Here is a 26,087-nt window from a genome sequence, read left to right as displayed (position 1 = left end):
TATTAGATTGTGAGCTTTATTGGGGCAGGACCACGTCTACCTGGGTGTTCATATAGCATCCTAGCACAATGGGAATCTGATTATGACTGAGCCTTTGGGTGCAACCTTAAGACAAAGAATAATAGTGGTAACAATGGTATTCAGACCAGAGCAATCTGACGTGATTTGTTTAGTTATTTGGTTATAAAGGGCTCTCCAGAGCATAAGTGCTCACTGAGGCCAAGAAACTTTGGCATGAAATCAATTATGTGCTAGGCTTTAAGAAGCAAAATTAGATATGCTCTGTGGAGGCAGCACATAAATTTCATGGAGAATGAATTATGATAATCCTATTGTGTAAAATGTATGTGCTTTCTTCATAGGTAACAGAAAGATGGCAAAAACTGCAACAAAGTGAGAGAAGAGCAACAATCACAATACCAACTTCAACTGAAGGAGCTGATTTGGAAGGAGAGGAAGATATGAAGGGTGAAGAGGACAAGCTGGAGGGAAGTTCTTGTAGCAGTCTCAAGGTGAGATAATTAGCAATAATGGAATGAAAGTGAGCAAAAGATTATTTAGGTCGGATATTAGGAAGAATGCCCTAGGCTATGGAGTGGTCGCTCAAGGGAAATTATGGCAGCTTTGTTGTCAGAGACAATTTAAAAGGAGACTAGATGGAGCAGTGAAGACTACATTATGGGAACCAATAATGCACTGTCCGGGTGGGTGGACTAGATGACATCATAGGTCTTTCCCATCTTCCAATTCTATGATGCACTAACAGAGGAATTGCCTAAACTTGACTGTTCCTGCCAAATCCTGCCCTCCATGTCGGCATAGATAAGCATGTGTTATATGATTATTAACATCACCTGCCATATTAATAGAAATTTTTACTATTGCTACAACTGCAGCCTAACTGGCAACAGCTGAAGAGCTATTGCCATTTTGAATGGGTGTTACGCAGTCTCCTAAAGCCGTGGAGACATTCCACACTGTATGGATGGGGAAGTACTCCCTCAGAACAGGGAGCTTCCACAGCTGCTAACCCAGAGTCTTTCAGAGCTGTTGAGGGCCAGCAGCTCTGGCAGGTATTTTGGGTGATGTAGGACACTATACAGAGATGTTCCTAAAAACTTCAACAATAACAGTTTTAAAAGTATCTAAATCACGCTTGTGATAGAAAAGGAAAAGCAGGTGGAGGGGAAATAATAACATATATGGAGATATACCTTTCCTCATAGAGCTGGAAGGGACCCTGAAAGGTCATTAAGTCCAGCCCCTGGCTTTCACTAGTAGGACCAAGTACTGATTTTTTCCCCAGATCCCTAAGTGGCCCCCTCAAGGATTGAACTCTCAACCCTGGGTTTAAGCAGGCTAATGCTCAAACCACTGAGCTATGTCATGTGCTAGGAATCTGGAATCACATCCAGAGGTTGCTCTGGGAGTCACAAGACAGAGGGATGGGAAGGTTATAAAAGGTCAGGAGTTGATCTATGTGAGATCTTCTGCCATTTTCACCAGTTCAAGCCACATACGGTGTCTGGACTCTATTCAGACTCTGAATGCTTAAAGCTCATGGGGAATTCAGTGTTTGGATCCCCTCACAGCAGTCTGGTGAGAGCCCAAGATGGGGATCACAAGTAGATCTGTGACAAGAGGTCATTAATTTAAAAATAAAACAGCAGACACTGTTTTAAAGAACTGAATTGTTTAAATATGCTTCTGGCTGAGCAAGTTCAGCTTAAGGCAAGGCAATGTAACTGTCCTATTGGTCTGTACTTTTGTGTCAGCTTAAACCTAGGGGAAATAATAACATAGGCTTTGCTGAACCACATTAGACATGAGTCTAAGCCCAGAGTCCTGCCTCCAGGGGTGGTTAACAGCCAAATCTTTAGAGAATAGTGGAAAAACTCTTATAATAAATCCATCCCATAGCTTGATGTGGAAGAGGGGAAAGAATTTCTTTACTAACCCCTCTGTTGATCCGATTACACCATGAAGCATGAAATGCGATTAGCCTTGTTTGAATTAGTGAGTCGTGACGAAAGACTCAGTGCTGCAGCTTGGATGAGGACAAAGCTGCAGTAGGAGGAATGGACAGATGCACACACACACACACACACACAAAAATTTTCTTTAGTGTGTCTCCATGCATCTAGGCATAAATACAACTTTCTTTCTCACACACATGCACACACACAAAATTAAATGTTAGTAGTTGAAAACACTAGGGTTCTATTGAGCAGAGATTAATATAGGTCTAGGATGTGAGAAGTCCTTTATAATGGAGGCCAACTGAGTGATGTGCCGGTACCTTTCCTTAACCCAGGAATCAAATAATTCTTGGATGAAAACAATCCTGAAAATAAGTGTTTAACTTACACGCTGTCAGACTTATACAGAGACAAGCCATTATTGATAAATTCCCTCAGATACTTTAGGTCCAACTTTCAGGCCAGCATTACCTGGTAGCTCAGCTATTTGTGGGCACAAAATTCTAGGTATGAATAACTGTGGGGGCATTTTTGCATTTGCAGGTCTTTTTAACCCTCAAATGAGATCACTTAAATGTCTAGCTTCTTGAGTGTGCCTATAGCTTACAGTCCAAGGAGACCAATACCAAGCCCTTTGTCTACCGTTTAATTCAGCAGGTAAGATTTTTTATAGTGAGACCTGATGTCTTTGTACATTTAAAATGTGTCTGCTTTGGCACAAGCATTTATCAGGCCTGCACATGCACATTAGGAATTGGTGCATGAAAAAAAGTATTATTTGTGTAACAGTAACGCCTAGTGCTAGGTTTATACAAGTAAATTGTAAGAATCCCTGCTCTAAACAGACAAAGGTCAGAGGGAGAATAACCTATTGGCTAGACCACAATGCTTCTCAATTTTAAACTATTTCTGAATGAAATGGCAACAACTGTGCATGCAAAAATAAGTACATGAGTATATGCTGACTCTGGGTTGGCTTGTAAAATCTCTCTCTCTTATCAAGAAACAATTCCAGTGGTCAGTTTTGTTGTTGTCCTAACATGGACAATTTACATCTATGCAGTTGAGAAACTCAGATCATTGCTGGCAAGATCTCTAACTCTTTTCTTGGATTCAATATGGCCATTTGAGCGATGTGACCATTGCACAAAGAAACCCCAAACCATGCCAAATTTGATTTGATTTATTTCAGGTTGATACACGCAAACAAAGCCAGTTGAAGTCTAGTGGATGCCATCAAGCTTTCACTGAAATGCAAAGTGAAACTTGCTGTTGCTTCTTTACAGGTACACATTTTTCTAGACTGAATTTCATGGTTGTGCACTACAGTTCTTACAGGTGGTCGTATAGTTGCTCTGCTGGATCAAAAGAATCATTGCAAAGTTATGAGCGGTGCCAACTGCTTCAAAAAATTTGGGAGACACAACTCATGGAAACAAACCAACTAATCCATTACACTGCATGCTTGATAATTCACCCTTTAGATATGGGTAGACACTGCACCACACAAACCATTGAGAAGCCACGTCATACAAATTAAATCCAGCAAGGAGGCCAAACCTTGGAGACTTGTAGTCATGTTACACACAGTCTGTGCTCAAGGAAACTCACATAGGAAGAAATCTAGGATTTAGCCTTTAGTGTGGAACTCCTTTGAGCACAAAATGATTTTTCTGTGCATCACGGTTGATGATAAATGTACCTGTACTCCCCGCCTGTATGGTCCAGCAAGGGTTTCTGGGTTTCAGTCTCAGCTGGCTGTCACCTCTCTTGAGTGGAGACATATGTCTCACACTCTTCTGACCGGAGTACTTCCAGGATGCACATTTATCTGAGGATACTGTAATATCCCAGCAAGCAACTCCGCCTAAGCAGGCCTGCTTACTTTCTCTTTAGCTCTTTGAGCAGGGGGTTGGACTAGATGACCTCCTGAGGTCTCTTCCAACCCTAATCGGGGGCAATCCTTCAAAACTCCACCCAAGAGGCTGCCTTGTGGTTTCAAGCTTCAACTCAGAACAAGTACCCTTCTTATGGGGGCCTCAGTACACCCAGTCCTTCCAACGCTTCCCTAAGGATTGCGGCCCTCCATGGACCAAGAGTCCTATCCATTTGCTGGACCAGGAAGGAGAATGAGCCTGTTTCAAACCAGGCTATTTATTCAAAAAATCCTTTTTGTCTTTTGGTCCCTAGAGAATCCCATTTGAACTAGTGTATGCAAAACTTTCCAGAGGGTGGCTTCCAAGGGCTAGTAACCAGGGGAATTACATTACCATCTCCCTCTTCTTAGATGAGCTACATACAATTTCACAATAATCCACACACAGTTGCATTTTTAATACAATGGACCCCGGAGGTATTAATCCTAATTCAGCAAGTTTTAATTCCATAAGGCTTGTCCAGGATGATGTCAGTCTGTCACATTGTCCACCTAGCCATAAATTTGGAACAAAACAAAGGCACTAAAGCATAAGACTTTCCTTTTTTTTCCTCTCCAGCGGCTTCCCGTTGACCTCTAAAAATTGTGTTGGGTTTTTGTTTTTGACACTTTTTCAAGCGCTGTATTGTATATTGGCACTTCTCTCAGCACATAGGACTAGAGTTCATCTCAAAATTGGGTGGCACATAAACCTCTTTTTTTTCCCCATCCCTTTGAGCACTTGACAGTTGGACAAACGCTTGACTAGCTAGTGAGATTTCATTAAAGCTTTAAAAAACTACTAATGTAAAATCTGTCTAGAACTGTTTTTTCAGCAGCAAAGACTGAAATCCTCCATTGATTCCCAAACACACACACAATGTGCTTGCTCCAAAATGTCCCACCAGTGTGCCTCAACTGTGGCCTGCAAGGACTTGCTCTAGGAAAGAGTGCAATTGTCTTTTCAGGGCCAATTGAATCCCTGCCCTCTCTGCTGAGCCTGCTATTATGGTTGCGATCACTGAAGGGTTCACTAGGACTGAAACAACGAAGTCATTTCATAACGGCCAGCCATCTGGTGGTAACAATTGAAAGTCATTAGTGTCCTATGCTGCATCTGAACTGGTGGTGTAGAGGCTTAGTATTGCATTACCTATTAGTTGTCTTTTTAAAAGGAGAAATGTTTGTAATTGAGGGGGGAGTATATTTTTAAATAGCAAGCACAGATAGGAACAAAATGGTTTTAAACATCAGTTCTGAGAGAATCATGACAAAAGTTAATGGCAGTTTTACCATTGACTCTAATGGGATTTAAAGCAGGCTTTAGCCCAATAAAGCTTTTAATTTGAAAACTATTTAGTTTTTGTGCAAGATATTTCAAATCTATAGTCACAGGTACCTAACAGTTGGCAAAACAGTTTACTATAAGAGAAGGGTTATTTCTCATCAGCAACTTTGCAGCCTGTCTGACTTCAGATAATAAATCCCCTGGTACAGTAAAATGTATTCCTATAGAGAAACTAGTTATTAACTTTTGCCTTCCTAGAAGGTTTAATAATATGCTGCATGTAGGAGATATATGTGGTTTGGAAAAAGAACAGACAGTAAGAAAAGCAGCAATTTATATTTACATATTAGGCAATGTCTATGTATAACTTGGGAATGGGATGCAGAGAAATAATGGAAATAATTATGCAGAGCTGCAGCAATAGCTAGCAAATTATCATACAAAAAGGTCATCTCTTTTGAGTGCTCTTACAGCTTGTCATCACAAATAATGTTCATTATGAAGTTAGCTCTGCTTTAGTTAGCAAATTATTGCAAACTCATCTTAATTGTCTTCAGATGTATTTGTTGTTTAATCATTTGGATGTATAATTTTTATCCTTTGGATAGTTTGAAAAGGCCTCTCTTTTAACTGCTTGGTATTTGTGTTCTGGAATTTCTATTCCCTAACTCTATGATTGAAATACTTTAAAAATAACATTAGAGGATAGTGAAAAATACACTTTAAGAATCTTATGCTAAAATTTAACCTTTTGGGATGCCCAAACATTTCCATCAATATCTGGCAGCTGTCCAAATATTTGCAAATAACTAAATATATGATTCGACACATGAATTCAAACCAACTAGATGCTTTCATTTTTGAAAATATCACAGTTAACTTGCAGACATAAATTCCTTCACTACAATATTTGATGGAATCCTGACAAGTGACTTACTTTCTCTAGCGAGTGACATTTATATTAAATCATAAGTTGAAAGTGTTATTCAACAGGACTGTGAGCTCTTCGGAGCAGGGGCTGTCTTTTACTTTGTAGGTGTGCAGCACCTAGCACAATGGGGCCCCGCCTACTTGGAGTGATTCAGTACTGCAGTATAATAATATCTAGTAATAAATGAAGGATGGACTAGATAGACAGATCCCTTTACACTCTACTGATTTTGTGGGCCAGATTGTGCATATCTGAAGTATGTCAACCTTGGCAGTGTCCTTGTAGACATTAGTGGTACCCACAGAGTGGAGATATTTTCCCCTTAACATAAAGATGATGTTCTAATGTTTAATATAGGACTATGGGTAGAAGGGTTTGGCAGCAATTGTTGCATGTGCTTGGGATATAAAGACAAATATTTTCCTCTTCCACTTCCTCTTAACAGTCCCTGCCACAGTGACGGGGAGAGAGAGGGTGTAGGGGACAAATTTCTAATTTGTTTTGTTTAATAATATGTATAATTAACTATTTTTTCATTTGCTTGTCTGCTGCTTTGTTGGGAATAGGAAGTAATCGCTTCCTCACAGCAGTGCATTTTATTGTCTCTCCCCTTCCCCGCTTTGATTTAGCTTTGTAGGTATTTCTTTGGTGCAATCCTGTTTATTCACTAGGAATGTACACAAAGTCCTGTAGGAACAAACATCAGGCAATTTCCTTCTGCCTTGCTTACAGTTTCCAAGCCTGCTTTTCCAGCTAGTCATGTGCCCTGAGGAGTTCTGTCTCTGCTCCCTCTCAGGGCCATGCTCACAATTGCTCCTCTGGCCTTTTTTAGATTTCTCTTGCTTTCTGTTTGTTTTCACATTCATCTACAGCCAAATCAATGTCCCAGCACCTCCATTTACAATCAGTCCCTGGAGATTAGCCACCCCTCCAGGACTGTCCTCTAGTCCCCATGAACTAAAGAATCTTTAATTAAAGATTATGTCATGTGATGAAAATTCCAGGAATACGTCCAACCAAAACTTGCAACCCTAGGCCCCAGGGAAACCCCTCAGCTCATGTGGCTTAGCTACTGATTGGCCTAGCATTCAGTTCAGTGCCTTGGATGGTGGTCTCGGTTGTCTCCAGCTGTCTTACTCCATAAAGGAACTTAACTATTTCTTCCATTTAGTCTGAGTGCAGATGGTTAGTGTAGCACTTCAGGGTGTGATTCAGACCAGTAAGAGGTTGTGTCACTGCTTGTATTAAAACCCTGAGTGCCTCAAAATGCTTCTGCTGCCTGTGGGTCCCTACTTGACACACACACACACACACACACACACACACACACACACACACACACACACACACACACACACACACAGCGTCAAGCAACCAGCATGCACTCCATGTTCTGTATTCTGTACAGTTCTGACTTAATCCCTTTAAATCCAGTAGCCTGCCTGCAGTTATCACAGACACACTCTTATCTTTCCCAGACTTGATTAATGTTAGCAGGTGACCCCAACCCCCTACCTCCACTCGTGAACCTTCCCAAACTTGTCTGCTCTGTAATGTCCAGCCCTCTCCTACAATGTTCAGAGAAATAATACAGTTTGTTTGTGCCTTTAAAGAGACAAAACCCAACAACTTGCCACTTTCACTGGAGTTAACATTCACTTTAATTCAAACACAGCACTGTTTGTTGAAAGGTGAAACAGGTTTAGTAACCAAAGAAAGTAGGATTTTAAGTGAGTTAAAGTATAAGAGATACCGTTAGAAATGGTTATTAGCAAATTAAAGTGAAACGCCTTCTAGCAACTAAAACTTAAACTAGCAACATACAGCCTTTGTTCAAGGCACCATTTATCGCCCACAGTCTTCCAGTAAAATGGCTTACTTTCCCTTCAGTCAGGATCTCCTCCAGGAGCCCAAAGTATTGATTTTTTGTGATCTTCGGTGAGAGAGATAAGTTGGGGTTTTCTGCCCCTTTCCTTTATAGTCCAGTGAACCTTTGAATGGATTCTTCTCAAGTTTACCCTCAACATAAAGTTTATTCAAGTTGTGAGGAAGGTGACATGGAGTCTGGCGGTGAAGGAAGCTCCATGCTTTTTCTTTCCCCTTGATAGCTTAACAGCTTTGTTTACATAATACATAAAAATGGACCTTTGTTGACTTTGCCTGAAGACTGAGCTGGACAGAGAATCAAATACACGTTTGTCATAAACAGATAGCTAAGGGTTAATGTCTCTTTCACCTGAAACACCTGACCAGAGAACCAATCAGGAAACCGGATTTTTTCAACTTTGGGTGGAGGGAATTGGGTCTCTGAGTCTTTTGTCTCTCTGCCTGCTTTCTCTGAGCTTTGGAGAAGTAGTTCTGTTTTCTAATCTTTTGTTTCTAAGTGTAAGGACCAAGAGATCAGATAGTAAGTTATATGGTTTCTTTTCTTTGGTATTTGCATGAATATAAGTGCTGGAGTGCTTTGATTTGTATTCTTTTTGAATAAGGCTGTTTATTCAATATTCTTTTAAGAAATTGCCCTGTATTGTATCATCTTAATACAGAGAGACCATTTGTATTTTTTCTTTCCTTTTTTTATAAAGCTTTCTTTTAAGACCTGTTGGAGTTTTTCTTTACTTCAGGGAAATTGAATCTGTATTCACCAGGGAATTGGTGGGAGGAAGAAATCAGGGGAGATCTGTGTGTGGGTTGGATTTGCTAGCCTGATTTTGCATTTCCTCTGGGTGAAGAGGAAAGTGCTTTTGTTTCCAGGATTGGAAACGGAGAGGGCAAGTCACTCTGTTTGGATTCACAGAGCTTGTGTCTGTGTATCTCTCCAGGAGCACCTGGAGGGGGGAAGGGGAAAAGGATTATTTCCCTTTGTTGTGAGACTCAAGGGATTTGGGTCTTGGGGTCCCCAGGGAAGGTTTTTCAGGGGGACCAGAGTGCCCCAAAACACTCTAATTTTTTGGGTGGTGGCAGCAAGTACCAGGTCCAAACTGGTAACTAAGCTTGGAGGTTTTCATGCTAACCCCCATATTTTGAACGCTAAGGTCCAAATCTGGGACTAAGGTTATGATATGGTGTGCAGTGGTGGGATATAGACAGAATCCAGAAGCCAGTAGGAATATTATATTTTTCTTTTCTCTGCTAAGGGTGTTTTAGCAGAGAGAGAAACAGTTGGTTTTAAAAGGGAACCAGAGAGAATTTTTTTTTGTTAAGCGAGAAGCCATTAAGAGACTTTTGAGGGTCTTTTGTCATGCAATAGCCCTCCCATTAGGAGGCAAGTACCAGCACTTATATGCATGCAAATACCAAAGAAAAGAAACCATATAACTTACTATCTGATCTCTTGGTCCTTACACTTAGAAACAAAAGATTAGAAAACAGAACTACTTCTCCAAAGCTCAGAGAAAGTAGGCAGAGAGACAAAAGACTCAGAGACCCAATTCCCTCCACCCAAAGTTGAAAAAATCCGGTTTCCTGATTGGTTCTCTGGTCAGGTGTTTCAGGTGAAAGAGACATTAACCCTTAGCTATCTGTTTATGACAACGTTCCTTTGTCTAAGGCAGACCTGTTTACCAACTCTCTCTGACATGCCTGGTTTAAACACATTTTAGTCATAATTCCCGTTTATATCTATAACTATTAATATACACATCATGATCAGCAAGTTATGAATTTTCAAATGATACCTCACAAGGCATATTTTTGTATAAAGATTATTATAACAGTGTGTGTAGCGAGTGAATGCAGGGGTGCTTAGAGTCAGAGCTAGCACACTTGTTAGCTTTAATAAGGTCTGTGTTTGCTTGTAGACCCACTTTATGGTAGCCATTAACACCTGCCTTTTAATGCTGCAACTCTGGCTGAACTTCCCCAGCTTTTCATGTCTTAGCCCCAGATTTTAGTGTTGGATCTTTAGCTGGACCTCTCAGATCCTGCAACACAGTTCTGGATCTCCAGCTGGCCACACTGGATTATGGCCCTGCAGCTGGAATTTGGCTCTCAACCTTTCATTCAGCCTCAAGAAACTGACAGCTCTTAAATTCTCACAAGAGCTAAGGTATGAGAGAACTCCTTGTTTACAGCATTACTTCTTGGGATGAGAGGTAGTGAACCCTAATCATCAGTCAAGTGGAACTTTTTAAGAGAGGAGACAGGGAGAGATACAGGTTCAACATTGTGCATGGATTTTAGTCACTTAATTTCCTGTAATGTTGGCTCGGTGCTTGTGCAGTGCTTTGAAAATTGAAGGTTAAATATTTGAAATTCCAACCAAACAGGATTCTTAATCAAGCTTAAACCTTTTAATCGCCCATAGCAATTATACTTTGGGTGATGCAGCTGGATCCTGCCCTGTTCTGACTCTAGAATGAAAACTCAGCCTCAGAGTATTTGCCAATAAAATGAAACTTTACCCTGCCCCAAGCCTTTTGGATATTTGTACAGCTTTCACAGTGTTTTGGAAATGTCTGATGTACAAGAGCATAATATATCTCATGCTGAATCTTGGATGGAATGTATAATCTAGACAGATGGATCTCTCTCTCTCCCCATCTCTCCTCAGATAGTGCAGGAAAAAGGTTTACTACATTTAAGGAACAAATTGTGCAGTTAGGCAGATAATTATATACTTTAACTCTTTCTCACTATAGTATGACAGTGTTCAGCTTGATTTCTTCCTCACTTACCCCTTGGGGATTCTCTCTGTTCTTGGAGAGTGAGCACTACTTGAAACATCTTTCCCTGTAAGAAAAATGCCACTAACCAGGCAGTACTTGCTTTGTTTCACCCAATATGACAGACATTTCAGGATGAATTCTGCTTTTGGGGCTTTGTGTGAGTAAGCCCTTACATAACCAGCCATAACTGCCTTAAAAGCTTCTTTGTTAATTTCAGGGTTGGTGAAGACACATGCAACTGCTCTTCCTCTAAAGTAAGTGTTTAACTTAATAGATTTCAGGAACAAATTATAACAAACTCATAGGAGACTAGCTTTAAAGTGCCATTATTTTAGACTGCTCCATTTCTGAAACCCTGGGTGGTAAATAAATCAATGGATTATAAAGGAAGTCATGCTCTTTGAGTAGTGTTGTATGATGTGGTTAACAAGCAAGAAAACATTGTGACCGGAAAACACATTCATGCATCATGGAGTAATTAGTGTCCCCAGGTAATTATAATCTCCATCTCAGTCTTCCCTAATGCCCTCATCGTTTATTATTTATTTATCTATTTCTAATAGGCTGGCAGTATTTGTTTGAAACAGTCCATCTTTTGATTAGCTGTTGATTCTGCTTGGAAAGGATTAAGTGGATTTTGTTGATTCATTGGGGCAGATAGAACATTACCTGACCTGGTTAGTAGGGAGATGGGAGAGACTTTCTGGGGAAAGGAGATCTTGTGTGAGGGCTAAGCCATATCAAGCAGGACTGAGCAAATACCTGAGTTTTTTGGTTTGGCAAATATTTCTGGTTCCCCAGAAAATTCGTTTTTCAGTTAATTTACTTTTTTGCTGAAAAAAAATCTGCCAACTCTAGTCCTGAGGTAGAAAGACCTGAGGAGAATATTTAATCTAACAATCTCTTTCTTAGGGCTTGTCTACATAGAGATTCAATGTGTGACAAGCTGGGGTGTAAATCTAGAGTGCACTAGTCACTGTGTGGACCTTGCCGCTGTGCACTAAAAGCGTCATAAAGTGCTGCAAACTTTCAGTTTTCAGGATATGGGCACTTTTCTATTAGGAAAGAGATGGAGACTAACAACTCATCTGACAAATTTAAGGCCAGCAATCTCTAATTGCTAATATTGCTGTTACTTGAATTTGCCTGATTTGATAGGAAAATGTCCATCTTGCACACTATTCATCTTAGATCTTCAGAAGATAAAGGGTAACATTTTGGAAAGCATCTATCTCATTGAGTTTCATGTATCTCAAACAGTAGGACTTGGGCTCCTTTGTGCCTCAGTGACATTTGAAATGGCTTTTAGGGGCTCTAAAGTCACTGAGGCAACATTGAAAATTTTACCCACACTCATTCTTTGGACACCAGAAAGCAAGTCTCTCAAACTTACTACTTGAGACTGAGCTGCTTTCCTTCAGATCATGGACCTACAAAGTTTGCACAAAATTGGTTTTCTTTGATCCCTTTAATTCAACTTATTGTCTAGGGCAGCGTTTCTCAAACTGGGGTCTGCAGACTCCTGAGGGTCCGCATGGGTACTCCAGGGGGTCTGCAGACCCTGCTGATCAGCTCCTCCTCCCTCCCTCCCTCAACTCCTCCCCCTCCCTCCCAGCGCCTCCTGTTTGGCAGCAAGCAGGAGATGCTGGGAGGGAGGGGGAGGAGTGGGGACGGGGTGTGCTCAGGGGAAGAAAAAGGTGGGGAAGAGGAGTGATGGGGTGGAGCAGGGGTAGGAAGCGGTAGGGTGGGGCCTTGGGGGAAGGGGTGGAGTGAGAGCAGGGCCTGGGGCTGAGGAGGGGGTTGGGCATCCACGAAAAATTTTAAATCAAAATAGGGGTCCTCAGGTTGCTAACATTTGAGAACCTCTGGTCTAGAGGAAAAGAATACAGATTTACTTTGTGTAACATATTTCATGCAAAATGAGATGCAAAATACTTCACAGGGTTAAATGATTAAATATGGTCTATGGTATAAATTACAAAAACAGGAAGATTAATATAATTATATGGTGAATAGATTAATGTACTCAGTCATGAGGCTAATAAATACAAGGGAAAGAGAGAAATCAAGAAGCACAGGCAGAGGGAGAAAAGATTAGGGTTTAAATATTAGCTTGATCCAAGTTTAAAGGAATCTGCTAAATCACAACATGATCAAAGTGACAAAGTAGTAACAAATTACCTTGCTAGGAATTATGTTAAGGCTCCTTGGTCTGCATTCCCTAACTTAGTAATGATTGTAATAAATCTGTGTGATTACTTCTGTGTGGCTTTATGCATGTTTGTTTCAGAGAAGGAAAACACGTCAGAGGATAGTCTGGTTTTTGAAATAATCACCTAACAATGCAGAAGAAGGAATGGTGGTCAGGAGGTAAAAGCAGAGATTTTTTCATGGCCCAGTGAGGTTTGTCAGCACTTATACAGTCATTTAAAACCCCAAGACATCTGGACTCTTAGTTTGTGTTTTGACCTCTTCTGCCAATGATATTGGATACTGGAACATACAAAGTCGAAGGCTTTTGCAAACTGATTTACATCAGACATTCCTGTGTGAGAGAAAAGCTTCTTACTGTTTTCAGCTGCAATGAGAAGTGAATGTTCTTTAAAATAAGGCTCTTTAGAGCAGTTTTACTTTTACTAATAGCTCATTATAGAGTCCTGAGAAGCAGAAACATGCTACTTAAAACAAAGTATGTCCAGAGCAAATAAAATAATAGAATTAAAATACAAACTATCTTCTAGCTGCTACTAAAGGAGGAAGTACCTTTTAGCCCTCCTCATTTTGATTAGAAGGAGCCCAATCCACTGATTTCAGTATGGTCTGAGGGTGGCCAGCACCTTGCAGTGTCAGGTCCAGTATTATTTGATAGTTTTATAACTTCAGTTTTCATTCCTCAGAATTTACAGTGTGATGACTCACAGCAGCTTTCTGAAAAGGAAATGCAGATTTATTAACAGGGTAGGCCTGCTTTCCTGGCTGGCTTTTGAAATGGCTGGAGTTCAGAATGACTTACAGAAAATGTTTATCCAAAGCAGTTGTTCTATTTAATTATTACTGTTATATTACTGCAGCATCTAGTAAGACAAAAAAAATGACCATGGAACTGGCCTTCATTGATAAGGCGGGGGAAATCTTTCCTAAGAACTGCCATGTTAATGTCCACATAGTCCAATAGCACAGACCAGTGCTCAAGATCTTGTCTCCAGAAGAGGCCAATAAAGGAAGGAGTAAAATCTCTATTATACTCCTAACTGTTGTGACATGCGGGAATCATTTGATCAGCTTATATTCTGAGTCATGAGTGTTTGAGAATTACTCTAATGTTCTCCTAGTCAGTAAAACCTGTATATGCCTCTTCACATTTGGATAAAACTCTAATTTCCAGACCATTCGATTAATAACCATATGCTGGAGAGTTTAATGGGGGGGAAAAAAACCTTTTATTGTTCTCGCCTAGAATTTTTTTTGGGGTGGGGAGAGGGGGCAACCACTGAATATGAAAGACAAATTCTCGTGTGAAACTAGTCTTTGTTGGGAGATAAAACTGTTTGAAATAAACAAATGGCAAATGTTTTCAGCAAATAGCAGATTGAGGCCAATGTGTATAAAATTCACAGGTTTGCCACTTTTCACCAAAATGTCACATTGAATGTCAGAAACAGTCAAATTCTGCCCTAATAAAACTTATCAATACCACATATTTTCATTTTGATGCCTCCTATGACTATCTCTGCCCTCATTTCACTATGCACTTTCACCATCTACAGCAAGCAGCAAAAGGAAACGTTTCAATTTAATATATGAACCCTTGTGCAGAAGCTTCACAGGAATTACAGCTGCAAGTAAATTACCCATTCCTAACCCCTACCACTCTAAATAATATGTTCTCTGTCCCTTAATGCTCAGTGCCTCCTCCAGCCTGCAGAGTATTTTTCCCTTCTCCTTCTCTATATGTTTTGTTGTTATTATTATTTTATTGGTAAATATAGAACACCCTGTTTACCTTGGTCAGTAGCTTCTAGACCTTTGTGTTTTTTCCCCACCCCCAGTCAGGAAATGAAAAACAGATGGAGTGTTCATTTAAGGACAGGAAAGTAACTTTAAATAACCAGATGAACATATTCTTATGGCTGAATTGTGTGATCTTTTGTTAAAATGTGTGGCTCCTTGGAGGCACTCCAGGCTTGTGGGGTTGTGGAATGCTAATTTTACAGACTGTCCTGAGTTCAGAAGTGAGGCTTCTCCAGACAGCATGACTTGGACTTCCTTCTTCACTTCTTGTGCTTCATAAATAGCATAAATAACTTGACTGAAATAGAAATCTGCCTGTCTGGAAATTTGGGGTATTTGTAACCTTAATCCTGATCTTAATTTTGCAACTGGCCCCCTAGATTTGTAATGCAAGATCTGAACACCCCTATGTTTGGTTTGTTTAAAATCCATAACTAAGTCTTGTATGTTGGGTTCTTGTTGAATCAGAAAGGAAATTTATTTGTACTTTTATGGAATGCCTTTCATGCTGATATATGACAAAGTATTTTGACAAACAATGTATACAAGAATAACTTCTCAAAGGTTATAAATTAATATTCAATGAAAATTTGGGCTCTGCTCTGGTTAGTGACTCATTCCCATGATCCTACTGTAATCATTATACATTATTACCCATGCATAGTTTGGACAAGTAGTTTCCAGGTTATAGATTGTTTGCAAACAGCTCACTTCAACTATTGCATATTGCCTACTTGGACGCTGTTCCCAGGTCATGAGGTAGTGTGAAAAAAGGAATGAAGTGGGGGGAGAGAGTGAAAGAAAAGAGATACTAGTGTGAAGTGTGGCCATAATGTAATAGCAATGAACCACAGCAGGATGTTTATTCCTGGGTCATTTCTGTATGTGGGTTCTTGGTCACATGTTCCATAATGGACCCACAGAGAGTACCCATAGCTCAATAACACTCTTCCTGTTGTAGCTTATTACATAATACTTTCAAAACAGGTAGCTTATGCCCATAAAGGATTGTTTGTATTGCTTGGCCTAGCTTTATGATAGAGCACTAAGAAGTGCTCAGCCAAACAGAGCACAAGATCAGCTGAACATTCCTAATGCACAAACTGTGAATAGAGCTGGGGGCCTTGCACTGCTGAGGTAATAAAAACTATACAAAAGCTCCTGCATAATTGTTGTTATTACGAGCTGTGCACTGCTTCACTGAGTTAAATTTTAGTGGGAGGGAGTTCCTCGCAGTTTAAATAGAGGTAATCTTTCTCGACCTCTTTTGTTAGATTCTCATGCTTCATGATGAATTAATAATTGTCAGTGTGGCTCACCCTTATTTAAATTGAATGATGCCTCATTCAGAGGTCTGAAAAAAAGATAGAGCCACTTGGCTTTATTTCATGATCCCTATAGGGTTTTTTGTCAGAACCGCTCATGGGCTGTGCTTGCAACAAAGGTTACCTTGGAGACACATGTAAAATCATGTCACTGCTCCAGTTCAGGCCTCATTGTTGGATTATTCAAGATCTAGCAAGTTCAGGGCTGTTCCTGTCCTCTACTTTGAACAGAGGTAACCTTGAAGGCACTGATAAATTGACATAACTTCAGTTCAACCCTTTGTGTTCGGATTATTTCATTCTGTGTTGGCTGCATTGTCCTTGAGCCACTTTCTTGCCTTTTGTGACGGAGCTGGGAACACCAGCTTCCCAATAAAATACTTTTTTTCCTGTTGAAAGTTGAACTGGACGTTTTCCAGAGCACAAAATCAAAATCCACCCTAAAAATTATGGCTTCATCAAACCCAGCAAACAAGGGCAACAGCCTGAATGGTGCCAGGGTAACGTCAAGGAAAATAGACAAGTGACACTTGTCAAGGATAATTTATTTCTGAGCTTCCTGTAAATATTCGTACAAAACTTTCAGACTGAACTGAATTTTTTGAATGTTTCACTGCATTATATTGCACTTGTTATTATTAGAGGTACCCGGCACTTGTTTTTATAAGACCCCATTTATAGTTGTTTATACTATACCAAACTGTAATTGTTTAGGCTGAAATGTTCCATGCCAGGTATCTGCCTCATGCTTTATTATTTTTATTAAAACTTCAGCCAAAACAGCTCAGCCCTTTCCAAGTACCAGGCTAATAAAAAATATGTTGTTTTGACCCATGTTAAAAATTCTGGCAGCCTTTCTTTTGAACAGCATCAGCTACCTTTGGAGCAGGGGCTTGAAATTTGACGTAATGGGGTGTATCTTTTGTGTCAGGTGTATGCCTTTTGCCATTTTTCATGAAAGTTCATTGAAATATGGCCAAGTTATATACCTTACATGTAATGTTGAACATCAGGTTTTGACATTTCCAGAGGGTTTTCAGTTATATTCACAAATTGTTTTGCTGTCCAGAAAAATTTATTCCATTTTTGGCAATTTTTACTGTTTGCCCATAAAAAAAAAAAAGAGAGGTAGAGAAATTTTAGGATGAATTATATTTGGTGAACTATTCTCTCCGGGCTACTATGGCAGCCACGAAGACCTACAGGGATCTGGTCTAAAAAACTCTGGCTACTGGGCTCTGGCTCGGCAGACCTGGTTTGTTAGCCTGGTAATAGGCCAACTGGTGTAAGAGATGGTCACTACAAAAACAAACCTGCAGCCAGGAAGTCCTTCAGTAGTCTTGGCTTTACCCTGCCATTGGAAATTTTGCTGGCTGAGAGAGTGTGCAAGTTGATTCGCAACTGCTTGTTGACTTTAACTGAATTACCGCACAACCTTTGATGATCCACTCAGTGCTACTGTGATTGGGGAATGGCAAAAATGACAGGAGATGGACATTGCTAGGATCCATAGTCATGAACCTATGTGTAGGCGAGTCAAGACTTTGGTAGCTCTGTGTTGACTTGGGGTGACACTGTAGTTTGGCAGCATCTTGACCGAGTTGGCTGCTTTATTGAGGGACAGCACAGCAGACCTCAATCTGAGGAGGGGGGCTAGAAAGGGTTCCCTAAAAACTGCATATCCCATACAGCCTAACCAGCTTACTAAGGCTGGAGGTGTCCTTCACATGGTTGAAACTTAAGCAAGACTAAAAAGGCTTCCTTTTGTCTTAATGTTGTGGCGTGGACTGTCCATACATTCTTTGATTGTCCAAATCAAACTGACCGTCCCGTGAGGGGACTGCGCTGATGCTCCAGAGCTTGAAGATACCATATCAACATTGTGTCACTTAGCGAGATATGATTTGCTGAAGAGGATCGACTGAGGAGAGTGCTGGGGATGCTTTCTTCTGGAAGGGATGCCTGCAAAACGAGCCACATGACATGGGGGGTCAGCTTTCTTTTAATGCCTGGATGTTGTACAAACACAGATAAGAAACTACCCTGACCCTAGAGGTTTACAACCTAACAAACGTAAACAGATAAAGTGTTGGGCATGGGGATACAATATTATAAGCAAATGAGTATGGTGATGAACTGACAGTTGATTCAGTGACAAGGGTTTTGTTAGGTTTTTGTATTGGTGGGAAGGATGTACAAGAGTAGGGAAGTTAGTAAGAGGAAGGAAGGAGAATAGGGACAGTCAGAGCCCTACTCTAGCCTAGCCAAATAGGCTTTTGAAGACTTCACAGCAGAGATGGGTCTGGAGGAAGTATTGTCTGGAGGTCAAGGTAGTGGCTTTATGAATTTTTTTCAGGGAGCTTTTCTCCTGCAAAGTTTGTAGGTGCTGGAGGTAGCAGCTGACTGGCAAGAAATACGGGCTGGGACTGGAGCTTTGGCAGAGAGAAGGCAGTAGGTGATGGCGTATATATTGCAGCATTCTACGTATGGTATGGCACAGCTAGATTAGATTTTACAAGAAAAAGCAAGACATTTGTTTGATGCACAGATGAAGCAGGAGCCAGTGGAAGGACAAAGAAGAGATTGTGGTGAAAGCAACAAGCCCAGGTACATTTAGGAGCAGTATTTGAATGGGCAGTACATTGGGATGATTTAAAAAAAAAACTGCTCAAAAACTAATCCCAAATGAGTGATTTGGCAGCTCTAAACATTTTCTCTTCCAACTCCATCCTCTTTCTCTCACTGCTCTTACTTCCCACCAGCACATCATTTATCCTACTGCCTTTGAATCTTTGTCACTTTTTTACCTTCCTCCCAGCAATTCTTAAACTCCTGTCCATATAGCACAACTCATTTTAAAACATTTAGAATTCAACTTCTGTGAATTCCTTTTCTGAACAATAAACAGAGTCTTTTCCCTCAAAACACTCTGACTCCAATGAGCATTAATTGCCTCAAACTGGTTCTCCATTGTTCCTGAATATTTATTTTAGACTGAAATTAGTGCAGTTCAAAGTTAATGGACTGAGAGCTTTTGTGACTGAAGGCTATTAATTCATCCCCAGAAATGATACAGCAGGGCAAGCTTCCCACACACCACCTCAGCCTTGGTCTGAGGATAGCAGAGCAGAGTTCAGTGTCTAGGGACATTCTATGCTGGGCATCTTTTATGGCTAAGAAATATTTAATAAAATATATTTTCTTTTAATCAGTGTCTCATGGATGTCTTTATTTTCTGAGACAAGATTTTTGAATTTGTTTGAGGAGATCAGGTGTCAAGATCATTACTCCACAGAATGTGTTCTGGAGTCAAGAGAGTAGGTTAATCTCTCGAATGTAGTTTCTATGGGGTTTGTTATTTTAGAGATGCAGTTGGCCCAAGATAAGTAACTGGAGATGCAACTATATTCAGCCTTGACCCAGATACTGATCTGTTACATTGATGTAAATAAGGAGTGACTCCCTTCAAGTCAATAGATGTAAACAGTGTTAAATTGTTTGAAGGGAATTATTAGATCATTTGAGTTTGGCACAGTTCTTGTCATTTTCCTTTTACCTGTGCTTAAATCTTGATTCCCCTCACCCACCCCTGCATCTCCCATCCCCAGAAATGACCCTTGTCTAAAGGGACTGTAGAGATATAGAAGAAGGATAGCACTGCTCGCTCCACGTCATGCTTTTGTGAAAAGTTCCCTATCTTATTGCTTAGATTTCCATAAGTCTATCGAGTACCTGACACTAAGAAAAATATTTAAAGAGGAAAGTGGGGGTGGTGGTGGGTAGACATTAAAAGCACTTGCATAAAAACTCAGGTTTCCTTTTCTCTCTTGGTTGAAATAATATCTTAAATGGATTGCACACACTATGCAAACAGATGCGAGTACTTTTCTTCTGTACATTTTTGTGCACTGATTTTTTAAAAAATCCTTGATTTATACCCTAACCAAGGTCTGTAGTATAGGAAAACTTCTGAATAAAAAGATACAGAGGAGCCAGCCTCATCCTCCCCTCCCCTGAATTTTCCTCCCCAAAACCTCATCTCCCTTTCCTTTACTCTGCATAAAATTAAGCACTATGTTAAGTAAAAATTCTTTATTGGACAAATCATACAGTTCTTGTCATGTACTAATTATATAATAGTTTAAATGCTACATTTCTAAAGGAATTTGTAATCAGAGTATTTAAAGTCACTATTCCTCAATAGAAACTAAATATAACAGACAGTAAAAGTGTTGGCCTGGCTTGCAGCTTTCCAAGACCTGTGGCCAATGTAAAGTCAATTGGCTGGGAGTTGTCAATGAGCCACCTTAGCTTGAGAGGAGCACCTGGCTCTTAATTCACAAGTAATGTGGGCCCAAGAACAGCCAAGCCAGAGAGATTGCTCTGCCTTATTTTCTGGCAATAGCTGCGACTGTGTGTAACCCTTAGTTTCGGGCCTTGAATTGTGCCAGTAGTTTTTAGAGGGGCTGGAATGACATTGCAGCATTTTGTGGGGGAACTAGAGCACAGTTCCAGTACATCTGGTGCTTTTACTTATAGTACCAGCACTATGTTCTAGTACTTCTTTTTTTTAGGACTTGAGCACTGCTTCATTTATATGTTTATGGAGGCCAAGTATCCAAATATACTCATGCCACCTCAGTGTGACTTGGCACTTGGTGTATAATCATTCCACCTTCCAATGGCTTCAGTTTCTGCTTTGACTCCAGTACTTAAGCAGTCTTGACACCTCTACTGATGAAGTCCTTGGTTCTCTGACCTGAGGCCTACAAAAATAACCGTTAATTTAGAGAACAGGGATTCTTGATGAAGGGTTACTTGATGCTGGTTTAAACTAGAGTAAATGGTGGATTCTTTTGAAACCTGACATCTTTAAAGAAAGGTTTGAGGACTTAAGTAACTCAGCCAGAGGTTATGGGTCTATTACCGGAGGGGGTGGGTGAGGTTTTATGACCTGCAATGTGCAGGAGGTCAGACAAGATGATCATGATGGTCCCTTCTGGCCTTAAAGTCTATAAGTCTATTTAACCCTCAGGAAGGTGAGTTCATATTAGGGCTGTCAAGCGATTAAAAAAATTAATCACGATTAATTGTGTGATTAAAAAAATTAATCACGATTAATTGTGCTGTTAATAATAGAATACCATTTATTTAAATATTTTTGATGTTTTCTACATTTTCAAATATATTTATTTCCGTTACAACACATAATACAAAATATACTTTAGATTTACTTTTTATTACAAATATTCTCACTGTAACAAAACAAAGAAATAGTATTTTTCAATTCCCCTATTAAAAGTACTGTAATACAATCTTTTTATCATGAACGTTGAAATTACAAATGTAGAATTATGTACAAAAAAACTGCACTAAAAAAAAAAACAATGTAAAACTTTAGATCCTAAAAGTCCACTCAGTTTTACTTCATGTTCAGACAATTGCTCAGACAAATAAGTTTGTTTACATTTGCAGGAGATAATGCTGCCTGCTTCTTGTTTACAATGGCACCTGAAAGTGAGAACAGGCATTTGCATGTGTCATAACATTTTTTCCCAGATCTGGACCTTAACGTCCAAAATATGGGTGTTAGCATGAAAACCTCCAAGCTTAGGTACCAGCTTGGACCTGGTATCGCTGCCACCAGCTAAGAATTATACAGTGCCTAGCTCACTGTGGTCTCCCCAAAACCTTCCTTGGGGGACCCCAAGACTCAGATTCCTTGAGTCTCACAACAAAGGGGAATAAACCATTTCCCTTCCCCCTCCTCCCCTCCAGATGTTCCCTCCCTGGGTTCCTGGAGAGATATACAGAAGCAAGCTCCGTGAATCTAAACAAAGTTATTCTACCCTCCCTGTTTCAAGTCCTGGAAACACAAGTACCGAGAGAGCTAATCTCTTTTCCCTCCTCACCCAGAGGGTATGCAAAGTCAGGCTTAGTAAATCTAACACAAAGAGATTTTCCCCCTGACTTCTTCCTCCCACCAATTCCCTGGTGAGCTGCAGACTCAATTCCCTGGAGTCCCCACTACAGAAAAACTCCAACAGGTCTTAAAAAGAAAGCTTTATATAAAAAGAGTGAAAAAGGACATAATATATAGTTTTTGTAATAAGATGACAATATACAGGGTCAATTGCTTAAAGGAAAAAAAATGAATAAACTGCCTTATCAAAAAAGAATACAATTTAAAACATTCCAGCAACTACACACATGTAAATACAAAAGAATAACAATATAAACCTATTGTCTTACTATCCTTGTACTTACAACCTGTAATTAGAAGATTAGAAAGCCTGGAGATAGAAAAATCACTCTCAGAGCCGAGAGGGTCAGACCCAAGACAAAGAACAAAGAACTCACACCCAAAACTTCCCTCTACCCAGATTTGAAAAAGTCTTGTTTCCTGATTGGTCCTCTGGTCAGGTGTTTCAGGTTCCCTGTGTTAACCCTTTACAGGTAAAAGAACATTAACCCTTAGCTATCTGTTTATGACAGCATGGCATTGGCATCACAAGATATTTATGTGCCAGATGTGCTAAAGATTCAGGAAATAGCTTGATTGGTATGCAATGGGATGAGGGTGAGAGAGAAACAGATTCCAGGGTTTGAGGGCTTTGGGAGCAGAAACAGGCTGTGGGGGGTTGGCAGTTTATAACCACAAGAGTAGACAGAACCTGGAACAGAGTTCTGATTCCTGCATCTTAACATTGCTCTGCTGTCTAGAAAGTAGCTGTGAAACCCATTAGCAATATACATGTCCCACCACCATCACCCCAAGTGGGTTGTCCATGTCAAAGATAACAGCCTGCTACTGGTATCAGTTACTCCATTAGCTCAAGGGGGTAGAGGTCTGTGCTATGATCTAAAGGTTCCAACCCTGATGATCATAGAATCATAGGACTGGAAGGGACCTCGAGAGGTCATCTAGTCCAGTCCCCTGCACTCATGGCAGGACTAAGTATTATCTAGACCATTCCTGACAGGTATTTGTCTAGCCTGCTCTTAAAAGTCTCCAATGACAGAGATTTCACAACCTCCCTAGACAATTTATTCCAGTGCTTAACCACTCTGACAGTTAGAAGTTTTTCCTAATGTCCAACCTAAACCTCCCTTGCTGCAATTTAAGCCCATGGCTTCTTGTCCTATCCTTAGAGGTTAAGAAACACATTTTTTCTCCCTCCTTGAAAACTGTACTTGAAAACTGTTGTCATGTCCCCTCTCAGTCTTTTTTCTAGACTAAACAAATCCAATTTTTTCAATCTTCCTCATAGGTTGCGTTTTCTAGACCATTAATCATTTTTGTTGCTCTTCTCTGGACCTTCTCCAATTTGTCCACATCTTTCCTGAAATGTGGTGCCCAGAACTGGACACAATACTTCAGCTGAGGCCTAATCAGTGTGAAGTAGAGTGGACAAATTACTTCTCGTTTCTTGCTTACAGCACTCCTGTTAATACATCCCAGAATGATTTTCACTTTTTTTGCACCCGTGTTACACTGTTCATTCATATTTAGCTTCTGATCTACTATGACCCCCAGATCCCTTTCTGCAGTACTCTTTCCTAGGCAATCATTTCCCATTTTGTATGTGTGCAATGTTCTTTCCTAAGTGGAGTATTTTGATGATTGACGTGGCATGTTAATATGGTTCCACATGATAACATTTCTTATTTTTCAGCTTCTTTTAAAAAGAAATAACAGTAAATGATATTAAAATAATTCTTGTTAGAAAAAATTTAAAGTTTTAAAGTCAAGCACTCAAAAGTTAGAAAATGCCAGAATTAAGATGCCTGTGTGAGCTTCATTTAGCTCCCTTGTGCATATGCATTATGACACAGTTTTTCATGACATAACATTTTTTTTCCATGTGATCCACATCTTCTGCTTCAGAGCTTTGATCTCCATGTGTACTAAAATCTCCCAACATCTTCCTTTCTAGGGTGGAAAGTTGACCTAGGTCTGCTGGAAACCATGTGTGTCATTCTGACAATATTCTGTTACATCCTGGAAAAAACTCACTGATTTAAATTAAATTTCACTGAATTAAATTCAGCATCTTTGGAGTTCACTGTATTGAAAATGCAAATATTTATGTACTGTTGAGAGATTGCATGGAATTTATTTAGCAGGAAGACAAGATTAATGTAATCTCTCTAAGGTATAAGGAATGTCAAAGGTTTTATTAGAACAATATGTATGAAGTGGATTTCCATAGGAAACACCTTGTGGTGAGAGGAATGCTAATTCTCACCTTCCAAAGCCAACCTTTGAAACTACCCCCTGCAAAGGTTTGCATACATTAGTTCAAACTGGGCTCTCCAGGGTCTAAGAGACAAAGAAAGGACTTTGGGATAAATGACCAGGGATTAGACTAATTCAGGGCCTTCTTCCTGATCCAGGAAATGGGTAGGACTCCTTGGTCCACAGAGGGCCATATTCCTTAGGAGGGGATTCGAAGGACTTGACTTCCTGAGGTCTCATAAGACTGGATGCTTGTTCTAAGCTGAAACTCTGATGAACTTTTAACTACAACGACACCCCTGGGGAAGAGGTGAACTTGGTAAGCTTATTAATATGCATGTAGGTCTTTTATTGTATTAAATATGCTTTCTCTGAGTACTTTTACCTTAAGAATAAAAATGGGCTTGCTTAGAAAGAGCGATGTGGTAACTTATTTCTGTAGCAATCACTCTGTTATCAGTCTATGAAGAGATTTAGGCAGCCGGTATGTGCTAGAAAATACACAGTGAAGGGAAGGTACTGTGCAGCCTGGCTATTCCATAGTCAGAGGTGAGTTAGAGGCAGGTCTTCACCCAAGACAGGCAATGACTGAAGAGCTGGAAGTCTGAGAGCAGGTGCCCTTGCTGGACCACTGCAGGGAAATATAGGTGCAGTTATCCTGGTGCCACAGGGTAACCAATATGACCAAGATGGTTAATAATAAGAGCTGACAGCAGAGATGTCCTGTCAACAGAGAACAGGAGCAGGTCCATCAAGCAGGAGGATGCTGTCCCCATCATATAATTAAATGACAACTTGTTCCATCACTCAAAGCAGTCTTGGCCAAGAGCATTAAAACAAGTCTTTGTCCTTATTTTGAATGGCAAAGCCCCAATTGGCTTGTCAAACGCATATTCTAAATTGTAAAGAAACCCACAAGTTTGTCATGCCACATGGGTCAATGAAAGGCCATCCCTGTTCCAGTTCAGGCTCATACCTGCAATTTTTCCTTGCAGATCTTTATGTAAACAAGGATTGCTCAGTGATCTTGAAACTAGTTCATATGATGATAAATCTGTGTATATAAAGATTCTGCAGCATCAGGAAAAGCTGAACTAAGCGAGACTGCCAGAAAAAGCAGAATGTTCATGGGGAGTCTCCATGAACGAGCATATGTTTCCTGTCAATAAACAAACCCAGGCAAACCACTTTTCTTAATGTGCTCAGAATAACTGTTGTTTACCTCCACAAAGGACAATGTTCCACGCTAAACCCCAGTTAATTTTCTGTCTGAAAAGTACTGCCAATGAGAGAACCTTCACAGTTGTGGGGGGGTTGGCCCTGGTTCAGATAAGCATCAAAAAGTTCAACTGCTTATCTGAAGTTTATCCAAAACCCTGTGGCCTGGAAGCTGCACAGGAAAAATACAAGATAGGAGGATGCTTTTGTGAGAGCTGTTAGGCCATTTTCTCCAAACCATGTTAGATATCAATCTGGGCTGATTATGTAACATGAGGTTTGGACTTCGTGGGGTGCACACCTAGGCTAGTCAGGCATTTGAGAGACGAGGCTGTTAGCAGATTTAAGGTAAAGAGGACTATTTAAAAGGAAATCTGTCAGAAGCAGCAGGGCCCTGGAGCTTTTCAATGCAGGGCCTCTTCCTTCCATGAAGTTAGAGGAGAGGGGTCGCAACTCCAAATGGATGTCTTCTGTTGTGCTATCAAGTATATGGAGCCAGTTTCTGTGTTTGGGG

General features: G+C 40.2%; 1 protein-coding gene across 1 annotated transcript in view; it reads left to right on the top strand.

Annotated features, from left to right (window-relative positions):
• Window positions 1–362: 362 nt before the first annotated feature.
• The window catches only part of PHLDB2 (pleckstrin homology like domain family B member 2), a 158,371-nt gene continuing 132,646 nt past the window's right edge, over window positions 363–26,087 (top strand). Inside the window, exons 1-3 of the mRNA XM_030581847.1 lie at window positions 363–512; window positions 2,523–2,636; window positions 3,172–3,265. The gene's annotated coding sequence lies outside the window, so the exon portion shown is untranslated. The remainder of the gene's footprint in view (window positions 513–2,522; window positions 2,637–3,171; window positions 3,266–26,087) is intronic.

Source organism: Gopherus evgoodei, chromosome 1 (assembly GCF_007399415.2).
Source record: "Gopherus evgoodei ecotype Sinaloan lineage chromosome 1, rGopEvg1_v1.p, whole genome shotgun sequence".
Taxonomy (NCBI): Eukaryota; Metazoa; Chordata; order Testudines; family Testudinidae; genus Gopherus; species Gopherus evgoodei.
This window is presented reverse-complemented; position numbering and strand designations above follow the sequence as displayed.